The 20982-nt window shown below is 49.3% G+C and overlaps 6 non-coding genes across 6 annotated transcripts; all 6 read left to right on the forward strand.

Annotated features, from left to right (window-relative positions):
* LOC124554285 lies at positions 1-200 on the forward strand. The gene has a single exon (XR_006968339.1). It is a non-coding gene; the product is annotated as a U2 spliceosomal RNA (small nuclear RNA).
* A 3281-nt stretch (positions 201-3481) lies between these two features.
* On the forward strand, positions 3482-3681 carry LOC124554296. The gene has a single exon (XR_006968341.1). It is a non-coding gene; the product is annotated as a U2 spliceosomal RNA (small nuclear RNA).
* A 4466-nt stretch (positions 3682-8147) lies between these two features.
* On the forward strand, positions 8148-8347 carry LOC124554307. The gene has a single exon (XR_006968342.1). It is a non-coding gene; the product is annotated as a U2 spliceosomal RNA (small nuclear RNA).
* A 3271-nt stretch (positions 8348-11618) lies between these two features.
* On the forward strand, positions 11619-11818 carry LOC124554318. The gene has a single exon (XR_006968344.1). It is a non-coding gene; the product is annotated as a U2 spliceosomal RNA (small nuclear RNA).
* A 3274-nt stretch (positions 11819-15092) lies between these two features.
* Positions 15093-15292, forward strand: LOC124554329. Its single transcript, XR_006968346.1, has one exon. It is a non-coding gene; the product is annotated as a U2 spliceosomal RNA (small nuclear RNA).
* A 3277-nt stretch (positions 15293-18569) lies between these two features.
* LOC124554064 lies at positions 18570-18769 on the forward strand. The gene has a single exon (XR_006968224.1). It is a non-coding gene; the product is annotated as a U2 spliceosomal RNA (small nuclear RNA).
* The last annotated feature ends 2213 nt before the right edge of the window (positions 18770-20982 follow it).

Genomic DNA, 20982 nt, shown 5'->3' on the forward strand with positions numbered 1-20982 from the left:
ATTTTTGGAGAGGAAAAGGTAGGCCTATAGGGGAGGTAGGAGGGAAAAAAAGTGTAGTATCTGTTCTTATCAGCTTAATATCTGATACGTCCTGCATTGCACGACCAGAATATTAAACTCATTTTTGGCTTATGACGGAGCTCCACCTCTGTCGCGGGTTGGCTCGGCATTGCAGTACCGTCGGGATCGGCCCACCTAATATTAATTAAAACACAGCCTGAAATGGGTTAACATTCTGCAGTGATCAGATATTCCGCTGGTAGCAAAACTTGTCGTAGTTGTTGATGTGCCCAGTAGTTAGTTGCTTACACACCACGATTTCTTTTAATTAATTTAAGATTATCTTAAGAATTTTTTTTTTTTTTTTTTTTTTTTTTTTTGCGGTTAGCCGGACCGCACTTGCAGCCGCATTACGCTAGGCTGGTAATTTATGGTGGCACAGGACAGTGCCTTCGGATGCCTCGTTAGCGTCTCTTATGGTCCTATCGCAGATAATTTTAATAATATTTTTTGGAGTTATAACCTTAGCTCCTCGCGAACGTCGTCGTCGTCGTCGTCGCCGCCGCACGCACGCAGAATACGTGGTACACACGCACACACACATATACAGTAGGCGGTGGACGATGTAAGCACTCGGCTAGGTGTAGCTCGTGCCAGTATAGCTCGCTCCGGCCTGGCGCTGCTGTGGGGCGGCCTCACGGCTTCTCCACTGGCCTGGCAGCTAGCGGCGTTCAAATGGGAGTCGCAGTTTACTCCTCGACATGGAGGGTGGTACTGGGCTGTTGACGAGTGCTCTCGTATTTTGTCGTTCCCTCCGGCACTTGCTTTTGCGATGTTTTCGACGGTCGCCTGTTGCCATATCGGCCCGCACCACCGTGTGTGACCCCCACATGTGGAGCGTACATGCTGCAAGCATTTAGGCCCTGACACTGCGGTTTTTCATCTCTGGCGGTACTCCGCAAGGATACCGCCCTTCGATTGTGCCATTCCAGCACTAATTGAAGTGCTAGGTTTTCCGGCCTGTTAGGAGACCACTTCTGCAAAATGTGCGAGGAGATTTTTGCTGGTTGCGAGCTACCCGCCGATTTTCTAGCTGTATGTATTGCCCTTAATCCAAAGGTCACAGGCGACTGTTGGGCTAGAGACATACGTCCCATCACCGTTCTTAACACTGTTTATAAGTTGGTGGCACGAAGTGTGGCTTCACGTCTTAAACAGGTAACGAATAAGGTACTTTGTCCCACTCAATCATGTGGCGTTTCGAATCGAACCACCTTCACCACTGCTTCTATATACCGTGATGCTGTCTTACTCACCCACCGCCGACGCTCGTACCCCGGCTGCAATTGATCCCTAGATTTCGCCGGTGCCTTCGATAGGGTGTCCCATCCTTACGTGCTGGCCGTTATGTCGCGGATGGGTTTCGGGGAGCACTTCATAAGAGTCATCCGGCACTTCTTGGATGGAGCAAATTCCACAATCATTGTGAACGGCTGCAGATCACGACCAGTTCCCATCAGATGATCAGTTCGACAAGGGTGTCCCTTGTCAGTGTATTTTATCGCTTTGGACCCCGTGCTGCGTGACATCGGACGGATGGTCGATGGTGTTCCTTTCCCAGGCGTCACCTTCCGCAGTGCGGCATACGCGGATGGTGTAGGTGTGTTTGTAGCAAACGCCAGGGACATCGATTCAGTTCGCCGAGTCCTCCACGTTTATGAACGAGCATCCGGTGCCATTTTAAAATCCAACAAAATGGTGCTAATCCCACTAGGACCACGATCATTGACCATCGAGCGCCCATGGTTCCGGAATGTAGGGGATCAACGTACCTTGGGTCTTGAGGTGACTGCCTGTCCGCAGCGCATGTTAACACTCACGTGCAGGCGGATTCTCACGCGCATCAGAGGACTTTGCGTGAGTCACACTGATCGACGACTCGACCTCCATCAACGAATCCAACTGATTAATACTTACATCCTATAACGGGCATGGTATGTAGCACAACTCCTTACGCTACCGAAACAAACCAGCAGAGCCATCTCACAAACAGTATATTGCCTGTTGTGGCGGCATGCACTATTCAAAGTTGATGCACAGACTTGTACACTGCCAAAGGTCGATGGTGGCCTTGGACTCATTGACTTTCCCCACAAATGTGCGGCAATCCTGATTCACCGTATCGCCACTTTGCGTGAGATTGACCCAGGTGGGACAACAGCGGTGCTTTTCGACCGTTATCGCCCACAATCGGCGCGTGAACCAGTATGTTTGACACATATTACATTCCGGATGACGGCAGTCAAGGTCTATTACCTCAATCAAAGTTACGTCCTAACAGTGGCCACCGACAAGGCACGCACATCAAAGCGCCTTTACTAGGCGCTTCGAGAGCCAGCCCACACCACATAAATTGGAGGACAGACGACCGTCGGTCATCTGGCACCAAGCTTGGGCTAATATCAACCACCCAGCCCTCCCCACAGAAGTTTCAGCGCTATGGTATCGCGTTGTAAACAATTTAATACCCACTAATCATCGCTTGGCGGCCATCCGCCTATGGCCCTCGGCTGCTTGCGACCGATGTGGTGACGTAGACACCAGAGAGCATCGTCTCTTATGCCCTCACGTCACAGAAGTGTGGGACCTTGCACGTGTGCTATTAGCGCTGATCGGTGGGACTACACTGGACTATGTGCCAATCGACTGGTTCCTTACCCCTGATATTCAGACCAACCCCCGAAAACGACATAACGCAGTGGTGTGGCTCTTGGGCCACACCATTTTCACGATCTATGACTTTTGCCTCACCGATGCTGTCTCTTTCATGGACTACCTTTGGAGCCAGCATCGCCAGGCGGAATGTGACCGGAAATATACCATTACTTTTGCAAGATTTCTTAAAGTTGCAATGGTTCATGGTTATCAAAAGGTGTTCCAGGCTGAGTAAGGCACCTCGTATAAGAATTGCCTGAGTGTACCCCTGGATCTTTGTCACTCGGACTTTCAAACTACTCTTGACTTAACCATACCCCAGGTTTGATATTGGCCTTCTGGGCCTCACTAGAGTAGACTGTTCTATGATACTGATAATACGGAAATTGGTTACATGGAAATTGTGTGAACGTTGTATGAAAAATTATTGGAAAATTGGAAAGCACATAATCTATCTTAGAGGATTATTACTTCGTTAATTCTATGGGCTATGGGATTATCTCGCCAGTTTCGTTTGAGTGTGCTACCGTCGCTGTTTTTTTTTTTTTTGCCTTCATTTCTGTCTTTATTTATTTCTTTCTATTTAGTTTTTAACATCATCACTTGCCTCACACCTGCAGAGGGAAGTGTGTTTCTGAGGAGTGTGTCGTCGCCCCCTGAGGCATAGCAGAGTATGCCTCCGCTTTTATTTTCGGTTTATGGCAATAAGTCTTGCTGCTAACAACACCCTGCTTTACGTGCTGCGTCGACACCAGAGAATGGCGGCATTTTTGGAGAGGAAAAGGTAGGCCTATAGGGGAGGTAGGAGGGAAAAAAAGTGTAGTATCTGTTCTTATCAGCTTAATATCTGATACGTCCTGCATTGCACGACCAGAATATTAAACTCATTTTTGGCTTATGACGGAGCTCCACCTCTGTCGCGGGTTGGCTCGGCATTGCAGTACCGTCGGGATCGGCCCACCTAATATTAATTAAAACACAGCCTGAAATGGGTTAACATTCTGCAGTGATCAGATATTCCGCTGGTAGCAAAACTTGTCGTAGTTGTTGATGTGCCCAGTAGTTAGTTGCTTACACACCACGATTTCTTTTAATTAATTTAAGATTATCTTAAGAATTTTTTTTTTTTTTTTTTTTTTTTTTTTTTGCGGTTAGCCGGACCGCACTTGCAGCCGCATTACGCTAGGCTGGTAATTTATGGTGGCACAGGACAGTGCCTTCGGATGCCTCGTTAGCGTCTCTTATGGTCCTATCGCAGATAATTTTAATAATATTTTTTGGAGTTATAACCTTAGCTCCTCGCGAACGTCGTCGTCGTCGTCGTCGCCGCCGCACGCACGCAGAATACGTGGTACACACGCACACACACATATACAGTAGGCGGTGGACGATGTAAGCACTCGGCTAGGTGTAGCTCGTGCCAGTATAGCTCGCTCCGGCCTGGCGCTGCTGTGGGGCGGCCTCACGGCTTCTCCACTGGCCTGGCAGCTAGCGGCGTTCAAATGGGAGTCGCAGTTTACTCCTCGACATGGAGGGTGGTACTGGGCTGTTGACGAGTGCTCTCGTATTTTGTCGTTCCCTCCGGCACTTGCTTTTGCGATGTTTTCGACGGTCGCCTGTTGCCATATCGGCCCGCACCACCGTGTGTGACCCCCACATGTGGAGCGTACATGCTGCAAGCATTTAGGCCCTGACACTGCGGTTTTTCATCTCTGGCGGTACTCCGCAAGGATACCGCCCTTCGATTGTGCCATTCCAGCACTAATTGAAGTGCTAGGTTTTCCGGCCTGTTAGGAGACCACTTCTGCAAAATGTGCGAGGAGATTTTTGCTGGTTGCGAGCTACCCGCCGATTTTCTAGCTGTATGTATTGCCCTTAATCCAAAGGTCACAGGCGACTGTTGGGCTAGAGACATACGTCCCATCACCGTTCTTAACACTGTTTATAAGTTGGTGGCACGAAGTGTGGCTTCACGTCTTAAACAGGTAACGAATAAGGTACTTTGTCCCACTCAATCATGTGGCGTTTCGAATCGAACCACCTTCACCACTGCTTCTATATACCGTGATGCTGTCTTACTCACCCACCGCCGACGCTCGTACCCCGGCTGCAATTGATCCCTAGATTTCGCCGGTGCCTTCGATAGGGTGTCCCATCCTTACGTGCTGGCCGTTATGTCGCGGATGGGTTTCGGGGAGCACTTCATAAGAGTCATCCGGCACTTCTTGGATGGAGCAAATTCCACAATCATTGTGAACGGCTGCAGATCACGACCAGTTCCCATCAGATGATCAGTTCGACAAGGGTGTCCCTTGTCAGTGTACGATGGTTGATGGCCGTGTGGGGTACGCTTATGTTCATGCGGACTATGTCGACCAACGCTCCTTGCCGGACGGCTGCAGTGTTTACACTGCAGAGCTAACAGCTATTTTTCGTGCCCTTGAGCGTGTTCGTACCAGCACTGGCGAGTCTTTTGTCATTTGCAGTGACTCTCTCAGTAGTCTCCAGGCTCTTGACCAGTGCTACCCACGCCATCCCATTGTTGTTGCCATCCAGGAGTCCGTTCATGCTCTTGCACAACGTGGCCGTTCAGTGGTGTTCATATGGACCCCGGGACACGTTGGGATAGCGGGCAACGAACACGCCGACAAGTTAGCTCAAGAAGCCACCCGCAAACTGCCGTTGGAGATCGGCCTCCCGGCCACTGATCTCCGATCGGTGTTACGCCGTCGGGTCTTTGGGATGTGGGCCGACGAATGGCGCACCCTGTCTGTGCCCAACAAGCTGCGGCGTGTAAAGGAGACAACGACTGTGTGGGGTTCCTCCATGCGGGCCTCTCGGAGGGACTCTGTGGTTCTCTGTAGGCTCCGCATTGGTCACTCTTGGCTGACGCATGGTCATCTGCTGCGTCGAGAGGACCCCCCTCATTGTCGCTGTGGTGTGCTTATGACGGTGGCCCATATATTGTTGGACTGTCCTCTTTTAACCGCCCTCAGGCGAACTTTTAATCTCCAGGGTGCTTTATCATCTCTCTTAGGTGACAATGTCTCTATGGCAGATCGGGTTTTAAGTTTTATTCGCGCAAGCGGCTTTTATAGGTCCATTTAATTTTTTTTTTCACATCACCCTCTTTTGAGCTCTCTCTTTTACTTAGTTTTGTGTTGTGATTCGACTCCGCCCTAAACTTTTAGGCCGGAGGTTTTAACGTGTTGCAGAGTGGCTGGCTCATCCTATTATTTTCGTGATCAGCCAGCCACAGTTCTCTGCTGTGCAGTTTTACTTCCAATCTGCCTTTGTTCTCTATGTTGTTTTTGTTGCTGTGCTCTGTTTTCCATGTTGTCTTACAATGGCCCATGGGGCTTATCTTCCCCTGGAGTTTTTCTTTTAGTGCTTCGCTTGACTGGTGGATAGTTCCCCTGTGCTCTGTGTTTTTATGAAACAAGGGACCGATGACCTTTGTAGTTTGGTCCCTTTAATCTTTAACCCAACCAACCTTGTCAGTGTATTTTATCGCTTTGGACCCCGTGCTGCGTGACATCGGACGGATGGTCGATGGTGTTCCTTTCCCAGGCGTCACCTTCCGCAGTGCGGCATACGCGGATGGTGTAGGTGTGTTTGTAGCAAACGCCAGGGACATCGATTCAGTTCGCCGAGTCCTCCACGTTTATGAACGAGCATCCGGTGCCATTTTAAAATCCAACAAAATGGTGCTAATCCCACTAGGACCACGATCATTGACCATCGAGCGCCCATGGTTCCGGAATGTAGGGGATCAACGTACCTTGGGTCTTGAGGTGACTGCCTGTCCGCAGCGCATGTTAACACTCACGTGCAGGCGGATTCTCACGCGCATCAGAGGACTTTGCGTGAGTCACACTGATCGACGACTCGACCTCCATCAACGAATCCAACTGATTAATACTTACATCCTATAACGGGCATGGTATGTAGCACAACTCCTTACGCTACCGAAACAAACCAGCAGAGCCATCTCACAAACAGTATATTGCCTGTTGTGGCGGCATGCACTATTCAAAGTTGATGCACAGACTTGTACACTGCCAAAGGTCGATGGTGGCCTTGGACTCATTGACTTTCCCCACAAATGTGCGGCAATCCTGATTCACCGTATCGCCACTTTGCGTGAGATTGACCCAGGTGGGACAACAGCGGTGCTTTTCGACCGTTATCGCCCACAATCGGCGCGTGAACCAGTATGTTTGACACATATTACATTCCGGATGACGGCAGTCAAGGTCTATTACCTCAATCAAAGTTACGTCCTAACAGTGGCCACCGACAAGGCACGCACATCGAAGCGCCTTTACTAGGCGCTTCGAGAGCCAGCCCACACCACATAAATTGGAGGACAGACGACCGTCGGTCATCTGGCACCAAGCTTGGGCTAATATCAACCACCCAGCCCTCCCCACAGAAGTTTCAGCGCTATGGTATCGCGTTGTAAACAATTTAATACCCACTAATCATCGCTTGGCGGCCATCCGCCTATGGCCCTCGGCTGCTTGCGACCGATGTGGTGACGTAGACACCAGAGAGCATCGTCTCTTATGCCCTCACGTCACAGAAGTGTGGGACCTTGCACGTGTGCTATTAGCGCTGATCGGTGGGACTACACTGGACTATGTGCCAATCGACTGGTTCCTTACCCCTGATATTCAGACCAACCCCCGAAAACGACATAACGCAGTGGTGTGGCTCTTGGGCCACACCATTTTCACGATCTATGACTTTTGCCTCACCGATGCTGTCTCTTTCATGGACTACCTTTGGAGCCAGCATCGCCAGGCGGAATGTGACCGGAAATATACCATTACTTTTGCAAGATTTCTTAAAGTTGCAATGGTTCATGGTTATCAAAAGGTGTTCCAGGCTGAGTAAGGCACCTCGTATAAGAATTGCCTGAGTGTACCCCTGGATCTTTGTCACTCGGACTTTCAAACTACTCTTGACTTAACCATACCCCAGGTTTGATATTGGCCTTCTGGGCCTCACTAGAGTAGACTGTTCTATGATACTGATAATACGGAAATTGGTTACATGGAAATTGTGTGAACGTTGTATGAAAAATTATTGGAAAATTGGAAAGCACATAATCTATCTTAGAGGATTATTACTTCGTTAATTCTATGGGCTATGGGATTATCTCGCCAGTTTCGTTTGAGTGTGCTACCGTCGCTGTTTTTTTTTTTTTTTTGCCTTCATTTCTGTCTTTATTTATTTCTTTCTATTTAGTTTTTAACATCATCACTTGCCTCACACCTGCAGAGGGAAGTGTGTTTCTGAGGAGTGTGTCGTCGCCCCCTGAGGCATAGCAGAGTATGCCTCCGCTTTTATTTTCGGTTTATGGCAATAAGTCTTGCTGCTAACAACACCCTGCTTTACGTGCTGCGTCGACACCAGAGAATGGCGGCATTTTTGGAGAGGAAAAGGTAGGCCTATAGGGGAGGTAGGAGGGAAAAAAAGTGTAGTATCTGTTCTTATCAGCTTAATATCTGATACGTCCTGCATTGCACGACCAGAATATTAAACTCATTTTTGGCTTATGACGGAGCTCCACCTCTGTCGCGGGTTGGCTCGGCATTGCAGTACCGTCGGGATCGGCCCACCTAATATTAATTAAAACACAGCCTGAAATGGGTTAACATTCTGCAGTGATCAGATATTCCGCTGGTAGCAAAACTTGTCGTAGTTGTTGATGTGCCCAGTAGTTAGTTGCTTACACACCACGATTTCTTTTAATTAATTTAAGATTATCTTAAGAATTTTTTTTTTTTTTTTTTTTTTTTTGCGGTTAGCCGGACCGCACTTGCAGCCGCATTACGCTAGGCTGGTAATTTATGGTGGCACAGGACAGTGCCTTCGGATGCCTCGTTAGCGTCTCTTATGGTCCTATCGCAGATAATTTTAATAATATTTTTTGGAGTTATAACCTTAGCTCCTCGCGAACGTCGTCGTCGTCGCCGCCGCACGCACGCAGAATACGTGGTACACACGCACACACACATATACAGTAGGCGGTGGACGATGTAAGCACTCGGCTAGGTGTAGCTCGTGCCAGTATAGCTCGCTCCGGCCTGGCGCTGCTGTGGGGCGGCCTCACGGCTTCTCCACTGGCCTGGCAGCTAGCGGCGTTCAAATGGGAGTCGCAGTTTACTCCTCGACATGGAGGGTGGTACTGGGCTGTTGACGAGTGCTCTCGTATTTTGTCGTTCCCTCCGGCACTTGCTTTTGCGATGTTTTCGACGGTCGCCTGTTGCCATATCGGCCCGCACCACCGTGTGTGACCCCCACATGTGGAGCGTACATGCTGCAAGCATTTAGGCCCTGACACTGCGGTTTTTCATCTCTGGCGGTACTCCGCAAGGATACCGCCCTTCGATTGTGCCATTCCAGCACTAATTGAAGTGCTAGGTTTTCCGGCCTGTTAGGAGACCACTTCTGCAAAATGTGCGAGGAGATTTTTGCTGGTTGCGAGCTACCCGCCGATTTTCTAGCTGTATGTATTGCCCTTAATCCAAAGGTCACAGGCGACTGTTGGGCTAGAGACATACGTCCCATCACCGTTCTTAACACTGTTTATAAGTTGGTGGCACGAAGTGTGGCTTCACGTCTTAAACAGGTAACGAATAAGGTACTTTGTCCCACTCAATCATGTGGCGTTTCGAATCGAACCACCTTCACCACTGCTTCTATATACCGTGATGCTGTCTTACTCACCCACCGCCGACGCTCGTACCCCGGCTGCAATTGATCCCTAGATTTCGCCGGTGCCTTCGATAGGGTGTCCCATCCTTACGTGCTGGCCGTTATGTCGCGGATGGGTTTCGGGGAGCACTTCATAAGAGTCATCCGGCACTTCTTGGATGGAGCAAATTCCACAATCATTGTGAATGGCTGCAGATCACGACCAGTTCCCATCAGATGATCAGTTCGACAAGGGTGTCCCTTGTCAGTGTATTTTATCGCTTTGGACCCCGTGCTGCGTGACATCGGACGGATGGTCGATGGTGTTCCTTTCCCAGGCGTCACCTTCCGCAGTGCGGCATACGCGGATGGTGTAGGTGTGTTTGTAGCAAACGCCAGGGACATCGATTCAGTTCGCCGAGTCCTCCACGTTTATGAACGAGCATCCGGTGCCATTTTAAAATCCAACAAAATGGTGCTAATCCCACTAGGACCACGATCATTGACCATCGAGCGCCCATGGTTCCGGAATGTAGGGGATCAACGTACCTTGGGTCTTGAGGTGACTGCCTGTCCGCAGCGCATGTTAACACTCACGTGCAGGCGGATTCTCACGCGCATCAGAGGACTTTGCGTGAGTCACACTGATCGACGACTCGACCTCCATCAACGAATCCAACTGATTAATACTTACATCCTATAACGGGCATGGTATGTAGCACAACTCCTTACGCTACCGAAACAAACCAGCAGAGCCATCTCACAAACAGTATATTGCCTGTTGTGGCGGCATGCACTATTCAAAGTTGATGCACAGACTTGTACACTGCCAAAGGTCGATGGTGGCCTTGGACTCATTGACTTTCCCCACAAATGTGCGGCAATCCTGATTCACCGTATCGCCACTTTGCGTGAGATTGACCCAGGTGGGACAACAGCGGTGCTTTTCGACCGTTATCGCCCACAATCGGCGCGTGAACCAGTATGTTTGACACATATTACATTCCGGATGACGGCAGTCAAGGTCTATTACCTCAATCAAAGTTACGTCCTAACAGTGGCCACCGACAAGGCACGCACATCGAAGCGCCTTTACTAGGCGCTTCGAGAGCCAGCCCACACCACATAAATTGGAGGACAGACGACCGTCGGTCATCTGGCACCAAGCTTGGGCTAATATCAACCACCCAGCCCTCCCCACAGAAGTTTCAGCGCTATGGTATCGCGTTGTAAACAATTTAATACCCACTAATCATCGCTTGGCGGCCATCCGCCTATGGCCCTCGGCTGCTTGCGACCGATGTGGTGACGTAGACACCAGAGAGCATCGTCTCTTATGCCCTCACGTCACAGAAGTGTGGGACCTTGCACGTGTGCTATTAGCGCTGATCGGTGGGACTACACTGGACTATGTGCCAATCGACTGGTTCCTTACCCCTGATATTCAGACCAACCCCCGAAAACGACATAACGCAGTGGTGTGGCTCTTGGGCCACACCATTTTCACGATCTATGACTTTTGCCTCACCGATGCTGTCTCTTTCATGGACTACCTTTGGAGCCAGCATCGCCAGGCGGAATGTGACCGGAAATATACCATTACTTTTGCAAGATTTCTTAAAGTTGCAATGGTTCATGGTTATCAAAAGGTGTTCCAGGCTGAGTAAGGCACCTCGTATAAGAATTGCCTGAGTGTACCCCTGGATCTTTGTCACTCGGACTTTCAAACTACTCTTGACTTAACCATACCCCAGGTTTGATATTGGCCTTCTGGGCCTCACTAGAGTAGACTGTTCTATGATACTGATAATATGGAAATTGGTAACATGGAAATTGTGTGAACGTTGTATGAAAAATTATTGGAAAATTGGAAAGCACATAATCTATCTTAGAGGATTATTACTTCGTTAATTCTATGGGCTATGGGATTATCTCGCCAGTTTCGTTTGAGTGTGCTACCGTCGCTGTTTTTTTTTTTTTTGCCTTCATTTCTGTCTTTATTTATTTCTTTCTATTTAGTTTTTAACATCATCACTTGCCTCACACCTGCAGAGGGAAGTGTGTTTCTGAGGAGTGTGTCGTCGCCCCCTGAGGCATAGCAGAGTATGCCTCCGCTTTTATTTTCGGTTTATGGCAATAAGTCTTGCTGCTAACAACACCCTGCTTTACGTGCTGCGTCGACACCAGAGAATGGCGGCATTTTTGGAGAGGAAAAGGTAGGCCTATAGGGGAGGTAGGAGGGAAAAAAAGTGTAGTATCTGTTCTTATCAGCTTAATATCTGATACGTCCTGCATTGCACGACCAGAATATTAAACTCATTTTTGGCTTATGACGGAGCTCCACCTCTGTCGCGGGTTGGCTCGGCATTGCAGTACCGTCGGGATCGGCCCACCTAATATTAATTAAAACACAGCCTGAAATGGGTTAACATTCTGCAGTGATCAGATATTCCGCTGGTAGCAAAACTTGTCGTAGTTGTTGATGTGCCCAGTAGTTAGTTGCTTACACACCACGATTTCTTTTAATTAATTTAAGATTATCTTAAGAATTTTTTTTTTTTTTTTTTTTTTTTTTTGCGGTTAGCCGGACCGCACTTGCAGCCGCATTACGCTAGGCTGGTAATTTATGGTGGCACAGGACAGTGCCTTCGGATGCCTCGTTAGCGTCTCTTATGGTCCTATCGCAGATAATTTTAATAATATTTTTTGGAGTTATAACCTTAGCTCCTCGCGAACGTCGTCGTCGTCGCCGCCGCACGCACGCAGAATACGTGGTACACACGCACACACACATATACAGTAGGCGGTGGACGATGTAAGCACTCGGCTAGGTGTAGCTCGTGCCAGTATAGCTCGCTCCGGCCTGGCGCTGCTGTGGGGCGGCCTCACGGCTTCTCCACTGGCCTGGCAGCTAGCGGCGTTCAAATGGGAGTCGCAGTTTACTCCTCGACATGGAGGGTGGTACTGGGCTGTTGACGAGTGCTCTCGTATTTTGTCGTTCCCTCCGGCACTTGCTTTTGCGATGTTTTCGACGGTCGCCTGTTGCCATATCGGCCCGCACCACCGTGTGTGACCCCCACATGTGGAGCGTACATGCTGCAAGCATTTAGGCCCTGACACTGCGGTTTTTCATCTCTGGCGGTACTCCGCAAGGATACCGCCCTTCGATTGTGCCATTCCAGCACTAATTGAAGTGCTAGGTTTTCCGGCCTGTTAGGAGACCACTTCTGCAAAATGTGCGAGGAGATTTTTGCTGGTTGCGAGCTACCCGCCGATTTTCTAGCTGTATGTATTGCCCTTAATCCAAAGGTCACAGGCGACTGTTGGGCTAGAGACATACGTCCCATCACCGTTCTTAACACTGTTTATAAGTTGGTGGCACGAAGTGTGGCTTCACGTCTTAAACAGGTAACGAATAAGGTACTTTGTCCCACTCAATCATGTGGCGTTTCGAATCGAACCACCTTCACCACTGCTTCTATATACCGTGATGCTGTCTTACTCACCCACCGCCGACGCTCGTACCCCGGCTGCAATTGATCCCTAGATTTCGCCGGTGCCTTCGATAGGGTGTCCCATCCTTACGTGCTGGCCGTTATGTCGCGGATGGGTTTCGGGGAGCACTTCATAAGAGTCATCCGGCACTTCTTGGATGGAGCAAATTCCACAATCATTGTGAACGGCTGCAGATCACGACCAGTTCCCATCAGATGATCAGTTCGACAAGGGTGTCCCTTGTCAGTGTATTTTATCGCTTTGGACCCCGTGCTGCGTGACATCGGACGGATGGTCGATGGTGTTCCTTTCCCAGGCGTCACCTTCCGCAGTGCGGCATACGCGGATGGTGTAGGTGTGTTTGTAGCAAACGCCAGGGACATCGATTCAGTTCGCCGAGTCCTCCACGTTTATGAACGAGCATCCGGTGCCATTTTAAAATCCAACAAAATGGTGCTAATCCCACTAGGACCACGATCATTGACCATCGAGCGCCCATGGTTCCGGAATGTAGGGGATCAACGTACCTTGGGTCTTGAGGTGACTGCCTGTCCGCAGCGCATGTTAACACTCACGTGCAGGCGGATTCTCACGCGCATCAGAGGACTTTGCGTGAGTCACACTGATCGACGACTCGACCTCCATCAACGAATCCAACTGATTAATACTTACATCCTATAACGGGCATGGTATGTAGCACAACTCCTTACGCTACCGAAACAAACCAGCAGAGCCATCTCACAAACAGTATATTGCCTGTTGTGGCGGCATGCACTATTCAAAGTTGATGCACAGACTTGTACACTGCCAAAGGTCGATGGTGGCCTTGGACTCATTGACTTTCCCCACAAATGTGCGGCAATCCTGATTCACCGTATCGCCACTTTGCGTGAGATTGACCCAGGTGGGACAACAGCGGTGCTTTTCGACCGTTATCGCCCACAATCGGCGCGTGAACCAGTATGTTTGACACATATTACATTCCGGATGACGGCAGTCAAGGTCTATTACCTCAATCAAAGTTACGTCCTAACAGTGGCCACCGACAAGGCACGCACATCGAAGCGCCTTTACTAGGCGCTTCGAGAGCCAGCCCACACCACATAAATTGGAGGACAGACGACCGTCGGTCATCTGGCACCAAGCTTGGGCTAATATCAACCACCCAGCCCTCCCCACAGAAGTTTCAGCGCTATGGTATCGCGTTGTAAACAATTTAATACCCACTAATCATCGCTTGGCGGCCATCCGCCTATGGCCCTCGGCTGCTTGCGACCGATGTGGTGACGTAGACACCAGAGAGCATCGTCTCTTATGCCCTCACGTCACAGAAGTGTGGGACCTTGCACGTGTGCTATTAGCGCTGATCGGTGGGACTACACTGGACTATGTGCCAATCGACTGGTTCCTTACCCCTGATATTCAGACCAACCCCCGAAAACGACATAACGCAGTGGTGTGGCTCTTGGGCCACACCATTTTCACGATCTATGACTTTTGCCTCACCGATGCTGTCTCTTTCATGGACTACCTTTGGAGCCAGCATCGCCAGGCGGAATGTGACCGGAAATATACCATTACTTTTGCAAGATTTCTTAAAGTTGCAATGGTTCATGGTTATCAAAAGGTGTTCCAGGCTGAGTAAGGCACCTCGTATAAGAATTGCCTGAGTGTACCCCTGGATCTTTGTCACTCGGACTTTCAAACTACTCTTGACTTAACCATACCCCAGGTTTGATATTGGCCTTCTGGGCCTCACTAGAGTAGACTGTTCTATGATACTGATAATATGGAAATTGGTAACATGGAAATTGTGTGAACGTTGTATGAAAAATTATTGGAAAATTGGAAAGCACATAATCTATCTTAGAGGATTATTACTTCGTTAATTCTATGGGCTATGGGATTATCTCGCCAGTTTCGTTTGAGTGTGCTACCGTCGCTGTTTTTTTTTTTTTTTGCCTTCATTTCTGTCTTTATTTATTTCTTTCTATTTAGTTTTTAACATCATCACTTGCCTCACACCTGCAGAGGGAAGTGTGTTTCTGAGGAGTGTGTCGTCGCCCCCTGAGGCATAGCAGAGTATGCCTCCGCTTTTATTTTCGGTTTATGGCAATAAGTCTTGCTGCTAACAACACCCTGCTTTACGTGCTGCGTCGACACCAGAGAATGGCGGCATTTTTGGAGAGGAAAAGGTAGGCCTATAGGGGAGGTAGGAGGGAAAAAAAGTGTAGTATCTGTTCTTATCAGCTTAATATCTGATACGTCCTGCATTGCACGACCAGAATATTAAACTCATTTTTGGCTTATGACGGAGCTCCACCTCTGTCGCGGGTTGGCTCGGCATTGCAGTACCGTCGGGATCGGCCCACCTAATATTAATTAAAACACAGCCTGAAATGGGTTAACATTCTGCAGTGATCAGATATTCCGCTGGTAGCAAAACTTGTCGTAGTTGTTGATGTGCCCAGTAGTTAGTTGCTTACACACCACGATTTCTTTTAATTAATTTAAGATTATCTTAAGAATTTTTTTTTTTTTTTTTTTTTTTTTTTTTTGCGGTTAGCCGGACCGCACTTGCAGCCGCATTACGCTAGGCTGGTAATTTATGGTGGCACAGGACAGTGCCTTCGGATGCCTCGTTAGCGTCTCTTATGGTCCTATCGCAGATAATTTTAATAATATTTTTTGGAGTTATAACCTTAGCTCCTCGCGAACGTCGTCGTCGTCGCCGCCGCACGCACGCAGAATACGTGGTACACACGCACACACACATATACAGTAGGCGGTGGACGATGTAAGCACTCGGCTAGGTGTAGCTCGTGCCAGTATAGCTCGCTCCGGCCTGGCGCTGCTGTGGGGCGGCCTCACGGCTTCTCCACTGGCCTGGCAGCTAGCGGCGTTCAAATGGGAGTCGCAGTTTACTCCTCGACATGGAGGGTGGTACTGGGCTGTTGACGAGTGCTCTCGTATTTTGTCGTTCCCTCCGGCACTTGCTTTTGCGATGTTTTCGACGGTCGCCTGTTGCCATATCGGCCCGCACCACCGTGTGTGACCCCCACATGTGGAGCGTACATGCTGCAAGCATTTAGGCCCTGACACTGCGGTTTTTCATCTCTGGCGGTACTCGGCAAGGATACCGCCCTTCGATTGTGCCATTCCAGCACTAATTGAAGTGCTAGGTTTTCCGGCCTGTTAGGAGACCACTTCTGCAAAATGTGCGAGGAGATTTTTGCTGGTTGCGAGCTACCCGCCGATTTTCTAGCTGTATGTATTGCCCTTAATCCAAAGGTCACAGGCGACTGTCGGGCTAGAGACATACGTCCCATCACCGTTCTTAACACTGTTTATAAGTTGGTGGCACGAAGTGTGGCTTCACGTCTTAAACAGGTAACGAATAAGGTACTTTGTCCCACTCAATCATGTGGCGTTTCGAATCGAACCACCTTCACCACTGCTTCTATATACCGTGATGCTGTCTTACTCACCCACCGCCGACGCTCGTACCCCGGCTGCAATTGATCCCTAGATTTCGCCGGTGCCTTCGATAGGGTGTCCCATCCTTACGTGCTGGCCGTTATGTCGCGGATGGGTTTCGGGGAGCACTTCATAAGAGTCATCCGGCACTTCTTGGATGGAGCAAATTCCACAATCATTGTGAACGGCTGCAGATCACGACCAGTTCCCATCAGATGATCAGTTCGACAAGGGTGTCCCTTGTCAGTGTATTTTATCGCTTTGGACCCCGTGCTGCGTGACATCGGACGGATGGTCGATGGTGTTCCTTTCCCAGGCGTCACCTTCCGCAGTGCGGCATACGCGGATGGTGTAGGTGTGTTTGTAGCAAACGCCAGGGACATCGATTCAGTTCGCCGAGTAATCCACGTTTATGAACGAGCATCCGGTGCCATTTTAAAATCCAACAAAATGGTGCTAATCCCACTAGGACCACGATCATTGACCATCGAGCGCCCATGGTTCCGGAATGTAGGGGATCAACGTACCTTGGGTCTTGAGGTGACTGCCTGTCCGCAGCGCATGTTAACACTCACGTGCAGGCGGATTCTCACGCGCATCAGAGGACTTTGCGTGAGTCACACTGATCGACGACTCGACCTCCATCAACGAATCCAACTGATTAATACTTACATCCTATAACGGGCATGGTATGTAGCACAACTCCTTACGCTACCGAAACAAACCAGCAGAGCCATCTCACAAACAGTATATTGCCTGTTGTGGCGGCATGCACTATTCAAAGTTGATGCTCAGACTTGTACACTGCCAAAGGTCGATGGTGGCCTTGGACTCATTGACTTTCCCCGCAAATGTGCGGCAATCCTGATTCACCGTATCGCCACTTTGCGTGAGATTGACCCAGGTGGGACAACAGCGGTGCTTTTCGACCGTTATCGCCCACAATCGGCGCGTGAACCAGTATGTTTGACACATATTACATTCCGGATGACGGCAGTCAAGGTCTATTACCTCAATCAAAGTTACGTCCTAACAGTGGCCACCGACAAGGCACGCACATCGAAGCGCCTTTACTAGGCGCTTCGAGAGCCAGCCCACACCACATAAATTGGAGGACAGACGACCGTCGGTCATCTGGCACCAAGCTTGGGCTAATATCAACCACCCAGCCCTCCCCACAGAAGTTTCAGCGCTATGGTATCGCGTTGTAAACAATTTAATACCCACTAATCATCGCTTGGCGGCCATCCGCCTATGGCCCTCGGCTGCTTGCGACCGATGTGGTGACGTAGACACCAGAGAGCATCGTCTCTTATGCCCTCACGTCACAGAAGTGTGGGACCTTGCACGTGTGCTATTAGCGCTGATCGGTGGGACTACACTGGACTATGTGCCAATCGACTGGTTCCTTACCCCTGATATTCAGACCAACCCCCGAAAACGACATAACGCAGTGGTGTGGCTCTTGGGCCACACCATTTTCACGATCTATGACTTTTGCCTCACCGATGCTGTCTCTTTCATGGACTACCTTTGGAGCCAGCATCGCCAGGCGGAATGTGACCGGAAATATACCATTACTTTTGCAAGATTTCTTAAAGTTGCAATGGTTCATGGTTATCAAAAGGTGTTCCAGGCTGAGTAAGGCACCTCGTATAAGAATTGCCTGAGTGTACCCCTGGATCTTTGTCACTCGGACTTTCAAACTACTCTTGACTTAACCATACCCCAGGTTTGATATTGGCCTTCTGGGCCTCACTAGAGTAGACTGTTCTATGATACTGATAATATGGAAATTGGTTACATGGAAATTGTGTGAACGTTGTATGAAAAATTATTGGAAAATTGGAAAGCACATAATCTATCTTAGAGGATTATTACTTCGTTAATTCTATGGGCTATGGGATTATCTCGCCAGTTTCGTTTGAGTGTGCTACCGTCGCTGTTTTTTTTTTTTTTTGCCTTCATTTCTGTCTTTATTTATTTCTTTCTATTTAGTTTTTAACATCATCACTTGCCTCACACCTGCAGAGGGAAGTGTGTTTCTGAGGAGTGTGTCGTCGCCCCCTGAGGCATAGCAGAGTATGCCTCCGCTTTTATTTTCGGTTTATGGCAATAAGTCTTGCTGCTAACAACACCCTGCTTTACGTGCTGCGTCGACACCAGAGAATGGCGGCATTTTTGGAGAGGAAAAGGTAGGCCTATAGGGGAGGTAGGAGGGAAAAAAAGTGTAGTATCTGTTCTTATCAGCTTAATATCTGATACGTCCTGCATTGCACGACCAGAATATTAAACTCATTTTTGGCTTATGACGGAGCTCCAACTCTGTCGCGGGTTGGCTCGGCATTGCAGTACCGTCGGGATCGGCCCACCTAATATTAATTAAAACACAGCCTGAAATGGGTTAACATTCTGCAGTGATCAGATATTCCGCTGGTAGCAAAACTTGTCGTAGTTGTTGATGTGCCCAGTAGTTAGTTGCTTACACACCACGATTTCTTTTAATTAATTTAAGATTATCTTAAGAATTTTTTTTTTTTTTTTTTTTTTTTTTTTTTGCGGTTAGCCGGACCGCACTTGCAGCCGCATTACGCTAGGCTGGTAATTTATGGTGGCACAGGACAGTGCCTTCGGATGCCTCGTTAGCGTCTCTTATGGTCCTATCGCAGATAATTTTAATAATATTTTTTGGAGTTATAACCTTAGCTCCTCGCGAACGTCGTCGTCGTCGTCGCCGCCGCACGCACGCAGAATACGTGGTACACACGCACACACACATATACAGTAGGCGGTGGACGATGTAAGCACTCGGCTAGGTGTAGCTCGTGCCAGTATAGCTCGCTCCGGCCTGGCGCTGCTGTGGGGCGGCCTCACGGCTTCTCCACTGGCCTGGCAGCTAGCGGCGTTCAAATGGGAGTCGCAGTTTACTCCTCGACATGGAGGGTGGTACTGGGCTGTTGACGAGTGCTCTCGTATTTTGTCGTTCCCTCCGGCACTTGCTTTTGCGATGTTTTCGACGGTCGCCTGTTGCCATATCGGCCCGCACCACCGTGTGTGACCCCCACATGTGGAGCGTACATGCTGCAAGCATTTAGGCCCTGACACTGCGGTTTTTCATCTCTGGCGGTACTCCGCAAGGATACCGCCCTTCGATTGTGCCATTCCAGCACTAATTGAAGTGCTAGGTTTTCCGGCCTGTTAGGAGACCACTTCTGCAAAATGTGCGAGGAGATTTTTGCTGGTTGCGAGCTACCCGAGGATTTTCTAGCTGTATGTATTGCCCTTAATCCAAAGGTCACAGGCGACTGTCGGGCTAGAGACATACGTCCCATCACCGTTCTTAACACTGTTTATAAGTTGGTGGCACGAAGTGTGGCTTCACGTCTTAAACAGGTAACGAATAAGGTACTTTGTCCCACTCAATCATGTGGCGTTTCGAATCGAACCACCTTCACCACTGCTTCTATATACCGTGATGCTGTCTTACTCACCCACCGCCGACGCTCGTACCCCGGCTGCAATTGATCCCTAGATTTCGCCGGTGCCTTCGATAGGGTGTCCCATCCTTACGTGCTGGCCGTTATGTCGCGGATGGGTTTCGGGGAGCACTTCATAAGAGTCATCCGGCACTTCTTGGATGGAGCAAATTCCACAATCATTGTGAACGGCTGCAGATCACGACCAGTTCCCATCAGATGATCAGTTCGACAAGGGTGTCCCTTGTCAGTGTATTTTATCGCTTTGGACCCCGTGCTGCGTGACATCGGACGGATGGTCGATGGTGTTCCTTTCCCAGGCGTCACCTTCCGCAGTGCGGCATACGCGGATGGTGTAGGTGTGTTTGTAGCAAACGCCAGGGACATCGATTCAGTTCGCCGAGTCCTCCACGTTTATGAACGAGCATCCGGTGCCATTTTAAAATCCAACAAAATGGTGCTAATCCCACTAGGACCACGATCATTGACCATCGAGCGCCCATGGTTCCGGAATGTAGGGGATCAACGTACCTTGGGTCTTGAGGTGACTGCCTGTCCGCAGCGCATGTTAACACTCACGTGCAGGCGGATTCTCACGCGCATCAGAGGACTTTGCGTGAGTCACACTGATCGACGACTCGACCTCCATCAACGAATCCAACTGATTAATACTTACATCCTATAACGGGCATGGTATGTAGCACAACTCCTTACGCTACCGAAACAAACCAGCAGAGCCATCTCACAAACAGTATATTGCCTGTTGTGGCGGCATGCACTATTCAAAGTTGATGCACAGACTTGTACACTGCCAAAGGTCGATGGTGGCCTTGGACTCATTGACTTTCCCCGCAAATGTGCGGCAATCCTGATTCACCGTATCGCCACTTTGCGTGAGATTGACCCAGGTGGGACAACAGCGGTGCTTTTCGACCGTTATCGCCCACAATCGGCGCGTGAACCAGTATGTTTGACACATATTACATTCCGGATGACGGCAGTCAAGGTCTATTACCTCAATCAAAGTTACGTCCTAACAGTGGCCACCGACAAGGCACGCACATCAAAGCGCCTTTACTAGGCGCTTCGAGAGCCAGCCCACACCACATAAATT

Source organism: Schistocerca americana, chromosome 1 (genome assembly GCF_021461395.2).
Source record: "Schistocerca americana isolate TAMUIC-IGC-003095 chromosome 1, iqSchAmer2.1, whole genome shotgun sequence".
NCBI lineage: Eukaryota > Metazoa > Arthropoda > Insecta > Orthoptera > Acrididae > Schistocerca > Schistocerca americana.